The sequence below is a fragment of the Pleurodeles waltl genome, chromosome 6 (assembly GCF_031143425.1).
Source record: "Pleurodeles waltl isolate 20211129_DDA chromosome 6, aPleWal1.hap1.20221129, whole genome shotgun sequence".
Taxonomy (NCBI): Eukaryota; Metazoa; Chordata; class Amphibia; order Caudata; family Salamandridae; genus Pleurodeles; species Pleurodeles waltl.
The window spans coordinates 1,021,660,924-1,021,676,406 of NC_090445.1; positions in this window are offsets into that span (position 1 = coordinate 1,021,660,924).

Genomic DNA, 15,483 nt, shown 5'->3' on the forward strand with positions numbered 1-15,483 from the left:
TCTGCAGTCAGAAAAAAATGGCTTACGTTATACTGAGTTTCTTTTTTTTCTTCTTATTAAACACCATCTGTCAGTGCATATGTTAAAATACCAGTACAAGACAAAACCTCGGGAACATTAAGCTAAGAAAGCAAGTTCTTTGCAGTGCTAACAGAAAAATAATCAGACTGAAAAAGTACAGTAGAATGTAAGCGATGAGATAAGTAAAAACATGAGAAATAAATAAAGCAGACAGAATGGAATAAATTCATACATAGGCATTAAAACGTTCGTTAAAGTCCACAGGTACGTGACTTCATCCTTTCTAATCAGTCAAGCAAGATGTTGCATGTCGGACAAACTGATCATTAATGTCGGCTAAATTTCAATGTAAAGAAAGCTAGTTCCTGAGAAAACAAGCCTTAGCAGAGCCCATAGGTTTCGCCTATTCAAAATCTATTAGCTTTGTCAATGTTTTTTACACGTTGCACCAGCAGTGGGGCTGCTATGTAATATGGCTTAAAGAGTCAAACTCACTCTCTTCAGAAAACACCAGGCAGTTTGACAGAGAAATGCAACAATAAGTATGGCAGGTCGGTGCAAAGTTGCAGTTCAAATGTGTCACTGCATGTTCTGCACGGCCTGTCGGGCATGGATATAGAAGAGTTTTTGCAGCCACACTGGACAATACGTAAAAGCAGCTATGCATGGGAGAACTTCTCAGGGTCTGACACTCAGTTGAAGAGAAGCATTCATTTAATGATTAATAAATCGAAAAAAATCCTCTGTACTTTTTTTATTGCAGTTTTAAATAGTGCACACTCAAGCCAAAGGTGCACTTACCAACAGTACCAGTTACATCATACAAGGAGACATTAATTTTTAGTAAGCACCCAGAACATTAAGGCCGTATTTATACTTTTTTTAGCGCCGCATTTGCGCCGCTTTTTGACGCGAAACGGCGCAAACCTACAAAATACAACGGTATTTTGCAAGTTTGCGCCGTTTTTGCATCAAAAAACGAGGCAAATGCGGCTCAAAAAAAGTATAAATACGGGCCTAAGTGATTAGCTCATAATCACAGTATGTTGAACCTCATCTGAATCTAGAACTTGGCTCCCCAGCTCCCAAGCCAACAGCTCTGGCCATTACGCCACCACCCCAAAACGCATAAATGTGATATTGCTGCACTGATCAAAACAAGGGATATCTGAATGCTATGCATGCAACTAAGTTTGCATGAAAGCAAAAGTCTACCTAATCTTCTAGGTATATGCGCCCTAAGAAGATCCCCTCTTTCAAACTGTTTGAATACCCTTTGATAGTATGAGCAGCTAAGAATTCTGTGAAAAAGACATTTTAGCATTACGCTGCCTGTAAGACCCCAATACTATGAAATGTGAGTATGTACCAGCATACATTTCAGGAAACTTCAACTTCGGAAAATGTTTTAGAGTAGATATAATACTAATTCATACTGTACATCAATTTACCTTTTCCAGTTTTTGTGATTGTTTGAGATATAGGCCATTTTTCTTTACAGAATGCTAACATTTTGTCACCTTATTATTACAGAGCTGAATTCTCTTGCCATTCCCAGTTGTTGAACTTCAGCGAAGTTCTGGGGAGAGACAATAAATAACACAAATTAATCAGTGTCTACATTTTCAAGATTTAATCAAGAGCCATACTGCGCTTCCTAAAATGAACTCATTATGCACGAATGAAAAACATAACCTTTGACATTTCATGTGTTCACCAACCATTCTCCGTGTTTGTTGCCTGCTGAAAGAGCACTGGATAGATGTTCTAGTAACCTCTCAGTGAAATAATTAAATGAAGCCCCCTAATGATAGCAAAGGATGTCTCTTCTGGAACTCATGTTTTATGAAAAGATGCAAGATATCTAAGGGAGTTTAGCACATCACTGACATCACTGAGATGCCTCTGTTTAAACAAGTTGAGGGAGGAGGGTGGGGGGCTGTGGTTGTGGAAGGAGAGCTTTGTTAAGAAACTGCGTGATGCTCAGTTCATGTTCCAGGCATTTTATTAACTCCAAGTTTGTCAGAAATAGCCACCAGAAAGAGCCACAAGAGACCCTGCTCCTCCTGCTGCCTTCTTCCAACTCCCCTTGTTGCCTGTCTACAGACATTCTCTGTGATTCACCCAAGAATCCATTAGGTACATCACAGTTAAAGTCACACCAAAACATATCCTCCCCCCAAACGAATACTTAACAAAAATTAATAATAAGGACATTAAATGACAACAATATAATAGGTTGAAAATATTCTCACATACTTTGTGCAAAATATAAAAGTACAACACAATGTGGAAAACCCTGATCACACATAGGTGGTCATTATGAACATGGTGGGAAATACTGCTGAACGCCGTGGTGACGGTGAACAGAAGAGCGCCAGGAGCGTTGAACAGCACACGGCCATATCATGATGCCAAAGACAGAAACCTCAAAAAATTCAACAACCTACAGCCACCGCCAGGGCCCTTGATGGCGGAAAGGCTGTACACCCCACCCCGCCACCACCAAGCAGACAAATCCTCCGCCCACCAAATATTGATGCACAAATCACCGTGGTAGATAGTGGATGTTGAACGACCATTGGTGGTATGGACCGCCACGGCCAGCAATAGGACCCAACAGCAAGAAATGCACACATTGGCAAGTTTGAAACGCTCACACCTGACACACATCCACAACACTATAAAACATTCACATACACACCCCAACAATCCTTAGCAACATCAAGTGCACTATAGATATTGAGAACAATACATGCACCCACCGTACACAACATAACAAAAGGCACACACACATATACAAAAAAAAAGCACCCTCACCAATACACCTAGAACACCACACCCATAACACACACTGTGGCACCCCGTAAGCACCCACGTCTCACAGATAGGGAGCTAAGGACCATGGTGGACGAAATACTGAAGGTCGAGCCACAAATCTTCGGGGCACAGGTCCAGCACACACCTGTCGCCAGGAAGATGGAGTTATGGCGGACGATAGTAAACAAGGTCAACGCATTGGGAAACCATCCACGCACAATGGACAACATCCCCAAGAGAAGGAACGACCTGCACAGGAAGGTCAGGTCAATGGCATCCAGGCACAACATTGCGGTACAGAAGACTGGGGGAGGACCCCCACCTACACCCCCGACTACACCAACTGGGAGGAGAAGGTACTGGCCATCCTGCACCCAGAGGGCCTCACTGGAATAACTTCATATCCACAACACCTGTAATGCATGTACCACCCCACCCCTCTAACTACCATCAGGACCACTACCCCACCCAGGCCACAATGACTACATCCAGTCACCCTGCATTCCCACAAACCCACTAACAAGCTCACATCCCTCCCCCTGTGCACAGTCACCCACCCCTGCAAGGAATCACAATGGCATGACTGCATCCACAATGCACCTCCACATCCCATGCAAAATGAAAGGATAATCCCACAAGAGGCCCCTTCATGGCCCCAACAGGGGGAATAAACACCAGAAAATAGGGCAGGTCTGTGAATCCTTATCTGTTTCTGTATATGTAACATACAGGTTCACTCCCCCCCCCCCACAGGCACCACCACCCATGCCACCCAGACGGAAAGGCCAAGGCACCCGACATGAAGACAGAGGCCCCACTCATGAGATTGGAGAGGGATGTATGGACATTGAGCGGTACCCTGGCCCATCACACAGTCCTGGACTGTCACCCTCCAGCAGCCCTACCCAGGATACCACTGACACCCCAACCACCCAGCCACCACCATCAGCTCAGGCCAAACGACCCCAAACCAGTGTCTCCAGGCCACAGACTGGTGGACCACATGTACAGAGGCCAGAGTCACCACCCATTAACAGGTGGGATAATGATGGCCCCAGTGCAAGTGGGACTGCCAGACCTGTGCAGGTGGCACAGGCACAGGGGGCTAGGCCCAGTGAAAGGGCATTGGTGGCCCGGGGGGAGGCCAAAGGATGGATGCTGCATCCCAGGACATAATCTCTGAGGACCTGGGAGCATACCACCATACCCAAGACAGGATGGGCCAGATCCTGGCCACCCTGGAGCAGAGTCAAAGGCTGCAGATAGTCCAACACCAAGAAAGCATGGACCAGTGGAAACAACTCAATGCCACCATGGCCACCATTGCAGGGGTGCTGCAGCACCACTACCCAAGCCAGACTAAGACTCCTACAAACCTGGAAGCCCCTAACTCTGCCCAGGACACAGACCTGCCCTCTAACTCTGCAGCAGCAACTGGACTGGTGGCACTGGCAGAGGACACACAGGAGACCACCAGCCCTACCCCTGCAGCCCAGCACCAGTCACTCAAACGTGCCCTCAGACCCAGATATAGCACTAGGACACCTGCCGAGACCAAGGCCCCCCACTAAGAAGTGACTTTGACCTGAATTGTCTCCCAAGTGTGCCACTGGGCTACCAGCTTGACCTGCCAATAGCAACATAACAACTTGCAAGTGACATATGGACCTATGCCCACTGCCACCAATCTCTGAGCCAATGTACCTGGTATGGACAGGCACCATGAGCCCACTCCCTAGCACTGTACAGTGCATCTATGATATTGTGACACATAATAAAACACATTTACACCAATGACTCCTGTCATTATGAATAATCAATTGTAAGTGTGAATGCATTAGCCAGTTAATTCCATAGCCATACCTTTTTTGCAGGAATGGTACCCCATGCACAACAGTGTCTGGAGTAACTCAAAATGTACACCATGTATGTTTCCATGGCACATGCCACCTCAGTCTTCAGATAACAGTGGCAATGACTACAGACACCACATCCCCAAACAAATGAGTCAAACAAACATTATGCATTGCAGACAACAGCATCAGTGAACAGTACCTCATAGTCACCGCAAGTATAGGTGGATCAGTTGGTTCCTAGAGTGGACATCTTCCCCCTCTTCATCCTCACCATCACTATCATCCTCTCTCAGAGGTAGCAGGTCTGGATGTACAGCACCCTCCTCCTCTAGTAGGGGGATAGCTCTCCTCACAGCCAAGTTGTACAGCATGCAGCAGGCCACCACTATTCTGCACACCTTTTCAGCGCCATAGCACAGGGATCCCACAGATCCCCCGAAATGTATCCTTTAGGAGACCTATGGTGTGCTCAATCACCCTCCTAGTACATCCATGGGCCTCATTATAATTCCTCTCTGCATCTGTCCTGGGATTCCTCACAGGTGTCAGGAGCCAGTGCAAGTTTGGGTAGCCAGAATCACATGCAAAAGTGGGCAAAAGAGCACTTTAACAAACTGCCATAACTTGCATACAGCCTGCCTGTCAGCTATGCACTGATCCAGTGTCATACACACTCACCTATGAGCCAACCTCTGTCCCCTTGTAGTTGTTCCATCATGTGTGGAACACTGCTGTGCCTCAGGACAATGGAATCATGCACTGATCCTGGAAACATGGCATATAGATGCTGTGGGAAACCAGGGCTGATTGCAGAGGCCCCCTAACTTTTTGACCCCATTTTCCACTTTTTGCTGGTGTTTTCCTAACTCTGATGGTCCCCTGGGTACTGCTAAAAAGCCTGTGCTCTGTGTAAAATGGATATGCAAATTAGGCTAATTATAATTGGCTAAGTTAACCTACCTATAAGTCCCTAGTATATGGTAGGGCATGTAGGTTTAGGGACCACAGCATAGGTGGTGCACACATAGGTGCACTGCTGAGGTGCCCAGTGTCATTTTAAAGGCAGGCCTGCCTTGCTGGCTGCTTTTAAATTAAAGTTATATGCAAATTCGCCTTTGGAATTAAAAGTAGTTCCAAAGTTTCAAACTGCCTTATTTTTACATATAAGTCACCCCTAAGATGTGCCCTATGTGCCCCTAGGGCTGGGTGCCATGTAACTATAAGCAGGGACTTTATAAAAATAGTTTTATAAGCCCTGGTGAGGTAAAAACAGCCAAATTCGTTTTTCCCTCATTGGAGTAAATGGCCTTCATAGGTTAGAATGGGGAGACTTTATTTTAATTTTTAAAGTCTCCTTAAACGATGCATACCAAGAATTTGGTATCAAATTAATTGTTGTAATAAATCCCACAACTTCCAGTTGTGGGATTTAATATAACTTGTTCAGGTAAAGAGTTTTAAACTTTACCTGAAAAGTTGCCCATTTCAGCCCTGCATTGTTTTTGCTGCTGTGCTCTGATTGTCCAGCTCTAGTAGCTTGGCCAAGCTGCCTTGATAAGGTGTGAAGCAGCCTGGCTTCACACAAAGGAATGTGCCTGTGGGAGGGAATCTCCCCTCAGCAGATGGTGAGGCAGGAAGGGGGAGGGCTGCCAAACTGGTCTTCAAAGGCAGAGAAGGACATTTGGAGCAACCAGCAACACCCCCACATCCTGTAACCCCAGACAACAAGGTGCCCCCTTGATTAGATTAGGAGAGGGCAGGAGAGGGGTGTGTTTATCATTTTTAGCCACACCAGTGGGTGGGCTCAGCCAGATGTAACCACCAAAAATCAGATTCAGCCATGATGGATTTTTGGAGAATGTTGCCTCCTGGGATTGATTTTTGCCACACTTCCCAGGAAGTGGTCATCACAGGGGGAAGGACCCTGCACCTGATTGGAGAACCAGGACCCCCCTGCTTTTCACCAAGGAGCAAGGATAAAACTGGCAGACCTGCACCCACACCTAAGTTCCCTACCACATCCAACAAGGAAGAACAACAGAAGAAGAAGGACTGCCCTGCTGGACCCCTGGCCTGCACCTGGAACCTGCACTCAGAAGGACTGCACCAGCTGCACACTTGGGCTTCACCACAAGAAGGACTTTGCCTGGCTTCAACTGGTTCAAGGAGGGACTCCCTGTTTGCTACAGGTGAAAAATTGCTAACCAGAGTCCCCTGCACCAACTCCTGAAGAAAGCGACCAGCTGACCACTGTCCAGTGGCCAAAAAGGAGTTTGCACCACGTGCATTCTGGGAGTTGTAGTCCACACCCCCCAAGGACCATCTCAGAACATCTGGACCCTTGGGGTGAGCTGTGGACCCCAAAAGAACCTTAAAAGGACATCTGGGAGAAGCCCCAGAAGTTTGGAGAAGTTTGGACAACTTTTGTAAAAAAGCTCCATAGAGGGACTGACCCGCCGCAGCAACTCTAGCCGGCTTGCCTCAAACACGACCCGGCCTGATTTGCTGGTTCGTCCCGGTAAAGAAAATCTCAGAAAAAGAGACTAAGTCCGAAGGTAAAAAGTTGACCGGGACCTCCTAGCCAGCGTATCCGAGGAGGGCTCCATGGACGTCGGATCAAGATCCAGGTTTACCCCGGTCGAAGGATTTTCACCTCGAAAAAACGACTAAGTCCGAAGGTAAAAATCTCCACCGAGGATTCCAGCATTGCGTATCCGGAGAAGGGCTCCAGGAGGTCGGATTGGACTGGCAGGTTCGTCCCGCTGAAGAAAATCTTTAAAAAAAAGACTAAGTGTGAAGGTAACATTTTAACCGAGGCCTCCCGCGGCCTGTAGCCGAGCAGGGCTCCATCGCGGTCGGCCTGAAACTTTGACTTTGCCCCGGTCGAGGTGCAACCAGATGACCCGATTGGCGCTTTTTGTTTCTAGGCGCTAAAAAAATTATAATTCTTTAAAAATTCATATCTCCGGTTCCCCTTATCCGATTTTATTCGTTTTGGTGTCATTTTAAAGATAAAAATATAATCTATTTTTATAATTTGGTTTTGGATTTTTAAACTGTTTCCTGTGTTTTATATAAATACTGTTTTGTGATATTTGAATGCTTTACACTCTGTCTCCTAAGTTAAGCCTTGACGCTCGTTGCCAAGCTACCAAGGGTTGAGCTGGGTTTAATTTACTGAGACCTAACTGGACCTTAGTGGAGGTTAGTGGCCTATTGCTAAGTGTAGGTACCTACCTCCCCTTACCAATAACCCATTTTCCAACACATGCGATATGTACTGGTCAGCAGTACACACCAATTGTATATTCATTGAGTGGAAGTTCTTTCTGTTCCTGTACACCTGTTCAATTCGCTCTTGGGGGGATAAGAGCTATGTGGGTTCCATCGATAGTACCTATCACATGGGGGATGTTAGTAAATGCATACAATTCAGACTTGATGGCAGGAAGTTCAGCCCTTTGGGGAAACTTGACATATGTCTGCATGTGTTGTACAAATGCATCCAGGAATTTGGACAGGATGAGGCTGAACATTGGCCTGCACCCATGCCCACTGTCACCTGAAATGAGCCCGTAGCCAAGAAATGGAGTACATAGAGCACTTGCACTTCAGTAGGGATGGCATGCTGATTCTGATTAGCCGGTCTGAGTACAGGATCATGTAAAGCACATCGGTCCTGGATTGTTGTGCGATTGAGTCTGTAGGTGACAATGATGTGACGTTCCACCATGGTATTCAAATCAACAAGAGGTCTGTACACAGATGGGCCCCTCCCTCGCCACATGGGTCTATACCCATGGGGATATAAGAAAACATATGAGGGACACACATACACATGCAAAACATGTTGAGAATGAATAACTTGTGTACAATAGGTAGGTTACACACACAGGCGATGTATGATGTACAACTTTAGGGACATGTATGCAGTGATACCTCTGGTCTGATGTGAGGAACACACACTCATGTGGGCAGGTGACTAAGGGCTGGGATTTGAAGGCCCTCAATGGGGCCCTAGACCAGGAAATATGTACTTGGTGCTAGCAAAATGGCAGCCTTCTGCCATCCAGATATGAAGGAGTGGAAGTGACATCATTCCGCTGGCGGTAGTTGTCATGGTGGAAGGCGGTGTTCACTGCTGTGCACACATTCATTGGTTTACCTGGTTGTCAATGTGGATACTGGGCCCATCATGATTGCTGCTGGCGGTGACGGTGCACACCACCGCGGAGCGTACTCCATGTCGTCACCCCAATTTCACTTGACACCCGAATCCCGTGCATGCAAGTACTCCACTGAGTGTGCTGCTGTGTCCTGACTCTGGTTACTCCTATGGCATAAGTCACAGGGGAAAAGGCTCTGACCTTCACCACAAAGGAGCTGGAGAAGCTGGTGAACGCCCTGTATGCCAAGTTATATGGGCGACCAGAGGAGCAGGTGAGTTGAAGGCTACATTGCATGGATGTGTGTGATGGTGGTGGATACCTGTATGTATGTGTGCTAGATTTGTAACTGCTCAGGTGTAGATTGTGTGGCTATTACTGTTATTGATTTTGGTAAAATGATCCTGTGAAGTTTACGTCTCATAGGGGATGACATATCAGCTGTATCAGATAGGCATATCCTGACATCTGTTTTTCTTCTGTCTGTACCATACAGGTCACCGCCCATCAGAAGAGGGGACTCTGGCAAGCCATCGCCAGGGAGGTGCGGACCCTGGGGGTTGACAACAGGGTGGAGCACCCACTGCAGGAAGTGGTGGGAGGACCTGCGGCGCTGGTCCAGGAAGACCTGCGAGGCCCTGCTGGGGAAGGCCTCCCAACGAGGAAGGGGTTTCTTTCAGACCCTGAACCCTCAAATGTCTCGTATTCTGGTGGTGGCATATCCGGATTTGGATGGTCGCTTGAAGGCAGCACAGCAGCCACAAGGGGGTGAGTACCAACACTGTTTAATACCACTTTGATGGATGTGTTTGGGTGCTGTGGTATGTATGCTGTCTGGTGCCAGACACTCAGGTGTGTTCCAACAGTCCTGCCCCCCATGGGCACGGAAATGGTCTGGGGCTGGTGTCACCGGTCACAATAGGCCCTTGGGGATTGACTTACCTGTACTGTAGGATTCCTAGTGGGCACATGGACTAGTTGGTGCATTGTCTGGCCATGGCCCTCCATGTGTGTATTCCACACAGTTTATCAGGTCTGTGTCTCATATGGGAAATTAGCTATATTCTGGGGTAGAAGCCACTAGTCAGGGGCATAGTCATTACTATTGTTGTAGGTGCTGCGTGTAGGTGTGTAAGCTGGATGTGGTTGTGTGTGCAGTAAGTATGTACCTCCATTCAGGTATTTACAGTTTTCTCTCATGTTTTCTTCAGTCACTGCTGCTGGCCCGGTTCTTGCAGTCACTACACCATCTGACATCCAGTCATCCACCCCAGACACCAAACCTGCACTCACCACAACTACATTGACTGACACATGCAGCACACTCACCAGACCTGCAGACACCCAGACAACATCCATTTACACTGGCAGCCTGTCTTGTCCCACTGTGTCCACCACACCTCCTCCCAAGACACTCAAACGTTCCCAGACACCCAGTCAACACACATCCACCACACATCAGCATACTGTACAGGCACCTGCATCCTCGTCCAGCACACTTACACCTGATACAAGCACTCCCTCTACCTCCACTTCCACACCTTCCTCCATATTCACCCCAACTGCCCCAAAGAAACTTTTCCTTTCCCGTGTTGACCTGTTTGAACCCACTGGCCCATCCCTTCTCAACCCTAAACGTGCCCATCTCCTGGCCCTGTCCACTTCTTCCTCGTCCAAGTCCTCTCCAGTCCACCCTTCCCATCGTGCCCCTTCCCCAGAGAGGAAGAAGCCCCATGCTGCCCCAGGTCCCTCCGCCACCCACTGGTCCAAGCCCACTCCCCCACCTTCCACAACAAGGCCAAAACCTCCTACACCTCCCAAACGTAAGCCAAAGACCCCCCTTCCAGGCGTATGTCCCTACACCCAGGGCCACCCTCTGCCCCTGTTCCCTGAGGCGCCTGGCTGCCCCATTGATGTTCCTTTATAGTGGAGTACCCTGAGCACATGTGGGACTCAAGTCCGACCCATTTGGGTCCTTCAGGCTATTTCTCATGGACTGGCCAATGGCCTTATTTGGACATTACAGATTTTTGGTTATATTAAAATCTGTGTGCCAAGTGGTACTGCTGGAACGATATTGAGACGTGGTTCATCATTTCATTGTGGGGGTGTGCACATGCGTGAGCATGTTTATTTGCCTTGGGTCGGTTAAGTACCTTTTCTGCTGATGTGTATGGCATGAGATGGTGAGAGGGGTTGGGAGTGCGTTGCAGGGTGAGCGGGGTGGGGTGGGTGTGTAACTGTGCCCTTTGTGCAGCGGTACTTACCGATGTCGTCATCGGCGGCGGTCATGGTTGTGGAGGTATATTGCAAGGAGCAGGACTGGCCTTATTTGCAACGCTCTCTCCACGTCAGCTTCGGCGTGTTGTGTGTGCCTACGGTGAGTGTTTTCTTTTATTTTGTTCATTTCTGCCATGCTTTGCGGTGGTTCCTGCCCCGAAATTGACAGCGGTCTTGTGCTTTATTATTTGTTGGGTGGGTGGGGCCATTCCGTCGGCCTGTGGGTGGCCTCTTCCGTCATTGTTGGCACTCCACTGATGGCGGTGTGTGGATGGCCCACTGACTGTTTCTCCTGTGCTTCATTATTTGGCAGTCCCGACCGCCAGGCTGTTGACGGTAGTTACCGCCACCGCCGGCAGAGCGGTGATTGCCACCATGTTCATAATGAGGGTCATAGTCTTTGAGATAATCTGGGCTCCTTTGAGTGCGAACTTCCCTGGGTGACAATACAGAATTATGATACTGTAAGGTTACTCCACTGTCTCCAAGCTCATCAGCACACAGTTTGGCTTCTACCAATTTAGTGTTCCAATCACACCTAGCCAGTCTAGACATGCTCCAAACTTCTCCATTCTCTAGGATCACTACATTCTTCTTACGTTCCTTATTGCAAAATGGTCCTGGAAATTTAGACTCCCCTTTGCATGACCACTTAGGTTTCTTTACAAACACCAACTCTCCCACTTTCCAGTTCCTGACCACTGCACCATGTTTGTTATAGAATACCTCCACTGATGTACACAGACTCTGCAGACATCCACGCTCTTAAAATTACGATAGCGTCCTAACCACTTGGGGATCAACTTAGACCCTGCCACTCATCCTCTCAAACACTGAAATGGAGATTCCTTTGTCAAAAAATTTGGAGCAGTGCGATGGGCCCACAGCTTATCCCTCAAAATATTTCTAAAGTCTCCTCTATTTGTCATGGCTAGCTGAGCACAATCTCTTATAAGTCCATTCATTTTTTCAGGAAGACCATTGGCTTGTGGACCATAAAGTGCTGTACGCTGATGTTCAATTGACAAATCCATCAAAAATGTTTTAATTTCATCAGAAACAAATTGCACCCCATTATCTGTAACAATCACTTTGAGAATGTCCTCCAAAATGAACACATCCTTCAAGAACTCTATCACAGTCTTCAAGCGTACACCCACTTAGACTTATAGTCCACCAGAACCAATGCATATCTGTCATTCGGGTTTAGCAAATTGAAAGGCCCCACTATATCCAATCCAAGTTTGGACCAAGGTTCCTCAGGCACTTTCGTGAGAGATAAAGGTGCTACTCTCACCACTTTGGTTTTATCACTGTTGGCACACAACCAACAATCTCTCACAACATTTTCTATTTCTTTGACAAGCCCAGGCCACAAAAATTTTCCTCGTAATCTGGCCTTAGTAAGATTCCTGCCTAAATGTCCTTCATGTGCGAGATTCATTATTTTATCTCTCAACCCTTCTGGTGGAACCACAAAGTCACCTTTAAACACTTGGGGGGGTCATTACGACCTCAGAGGTCGGTGGTATAGTGGCGGTATTACCGCCAACAGGCTGGTGTTACCTACTTCCACTATTATGACAGTGGCAGTTTGGCCAAAGCGAAACCGGCAAGTCAACACACCGACCGCCACAGCAGTAATGACTGCAGGCGGCCGTCATTAGGACACCCGTGGCATTTTGACCCTGCCCACTGCCATGGTTTCAGTGGTTTCTGTACCACCACTGAAACCATGGCGGTAGGCACTGCCAGTGCCAGGGAATTCCTTCCCTGGCACTGATAGGGGTCTCCTGCGCCCCTTCCCTCCCCCAGAGTTTTTCCCCACCCTCCCCCTCCCACTCCTGACCACCCGCACATTTACACACATACATGCATATACATACACACCCATACACAAACGCATACACACATTCACCCACGCATTCATACATTCATACAAACTCACAGCAACACTTACTAACATACATCTCAGCACACATGCAATATCACTACACAATGTACACTCAAACCCACTCATGCACACATGCAGTACACACTCATGCACGCACGGGATATGGCGCTGCTGCCAGCAGCAGCGTCAGCCAGCGAAACACCGCCAGGCCTTATCGTGAAACATGATACGTTAGGCGGTGTTTTGCTGGCGTGGCACTGCTGCTGGCAGCAGCACCACCTTACTGCCGTCCACCACCATGACCGTAGACGGAATTCCCCAGCCTTCTGGTGGAATTCCATCTATGGTCATAATGCCATGGACCGTAGGTAGCCACGGCGACGGTATGTTGGCAGCTGTCACTGTGGCGGTAGGTAGCATTTGCCACCAATGTTATAATGAGGGCAGTGATCATCTGAAAGGCTTAATTCATCTCTCACTCCCCAAAACTTTTGTACTTCCATATTCAAATCTTTCCTATCAGGCCATCCATTCACTATCATGCACTTTATATCTGCTAAAACAGGAAAAATTAAAAGCAGTGAAGAATTCACTTCCGTTAATATACTTCCATGGAATACGGCCATTTTTCAGTATTTCTAGAGTCCAACCCAGCTGCATGATGGAACGTAGCTGTGTCTGTCCATGATATAACCGGGACAAGTCTGTCTGAGTGATATCAATAGCAGACCAAACTATGGGGGTCATTACGACCTTGGCGCCGTGCGGGCGCCAATGCGGCCGCACTCACGCGGGCCCCATTATGACATTCACGCTGGGCCCGGGGGGTGCAATTCAAGTTTGCGCACGCCAGCCCAGCGGGGATGAGTCTGCAATATAGGAGCAGGCTCCTAATGGAGCCGGCGGTGTTGCGGCCGTGCGACGGGTGCAGTTGCACCCGTCGCGCTTTTCACTGTCTGCTATGCAGACAGTGAAAAGCTGGCCGGGGCCCTGTTAGGGGGCACCCAGGACACCCCTTACCACCAGCCTCTTCCTGGCGGTGCAAACTGCCTGAAACAGGCTGGCGGTAGGGGTGTCATAATCCCCAGGGCAGCGCTGCTTGCAGCGCTGCCCTGGCGGATTATCACCGCTGGGGCTAAAACGGCAGGAAACCGCCGGCCCCAGCGGTACGACCGCGGCGGAGGGCTAGAAGCACCACCAGCCTGTTGGCAGTGCTTCCGTCCTTTTAGCCCTGGCGGTCTCGGACCGCCATGGTCAAAATGACCCCCTATATTCGATAGTGAATAAATCCTGTCGGAAATATTCGACAACTGCTAAAGCCTTCTGTAAATTTTCCTTATCCAATTGCCTTAAATGCGCAGCAGCCTCAATGTGTGAAAATTTCCAAATTGCATTGTACATAGCATATAGGAACATTTTTAAGCACTGTTTTCTAGGCCCCAGCAGAAAATCCTGCAAGTCTACATCTTCAGAAAGAGTGTTCAGGTGTTTCTTAACTGCGGCTAACGTGTTGGTCTGTACCCATTGCTGGCACAGTTTACCCACACTGCATGTCGTAATTATACCTGTATGTTGACCCGATATAAAGCGAGGGTGTGCCCTGTTAATCGAAAAAAACCCTGAAGAGTTCAAGAAACGGGCTAGACACTCATTGGTGTCAGTGGGCCATATTAACCACCCGCCTGGACTGGAAAGTGAAGAATTATAGGTACCAGCCTTAACCATTGCATCTAGCCCTCCCTCAGTGCTATTAAGGAAATATTGACAATCTTTAAATCTTTCCGGAGTGGGGATACTGGGCGTGTTCATGTCTTTAATTTTTGCTAACCCTAGACAGGATGTCTGCTGAATAGTGTCATTCAAGAAAATCATTTGCAGGAATCAGGCATGCTCGAAATAAAGCTTCCCGGCCCTGTATCTGCCCAGCTTGTGTGCCCCATATACTTTTCAAGTCAATAGTGCTCTTCCAGCATTCGTAACCTTCAACTGCGAGCCGGGAAACAAAGGGATCTGAATAAATCAGTTTTGTGTCAGTTAGCAACAGTTTTCTAATTTGTGCTGGAGGGATTTTAAAATAATACGACTCTGCTTTTTTTTGTGTCATGCCCATAAAAATATGTACATTTATCACTATAGTATTTTGGGCTCCCCCCTGGTGGTGTAGAACAGTGTTCCCACTGTGTGTAGTTCAATAATGGCCTGTATCTAGTGGCACGGTGTAGGTGGTAATGTTCCCAATTGTTATAGCAGAACATTTCCCCATAATTCATTGTATGTTCATATACATCATCACTTTCAAATGCGGAATAGGCCTTCATTTCAGTTAGCATGGAGTCAACTGTTTGGACATCCCAATCATCGGAGACAACATCAGGTGTAATTACATCTGTCATAGAAATTTTGAACACGTATGGTATTTGAATAATCTCTGTAGGCCCGTATATAT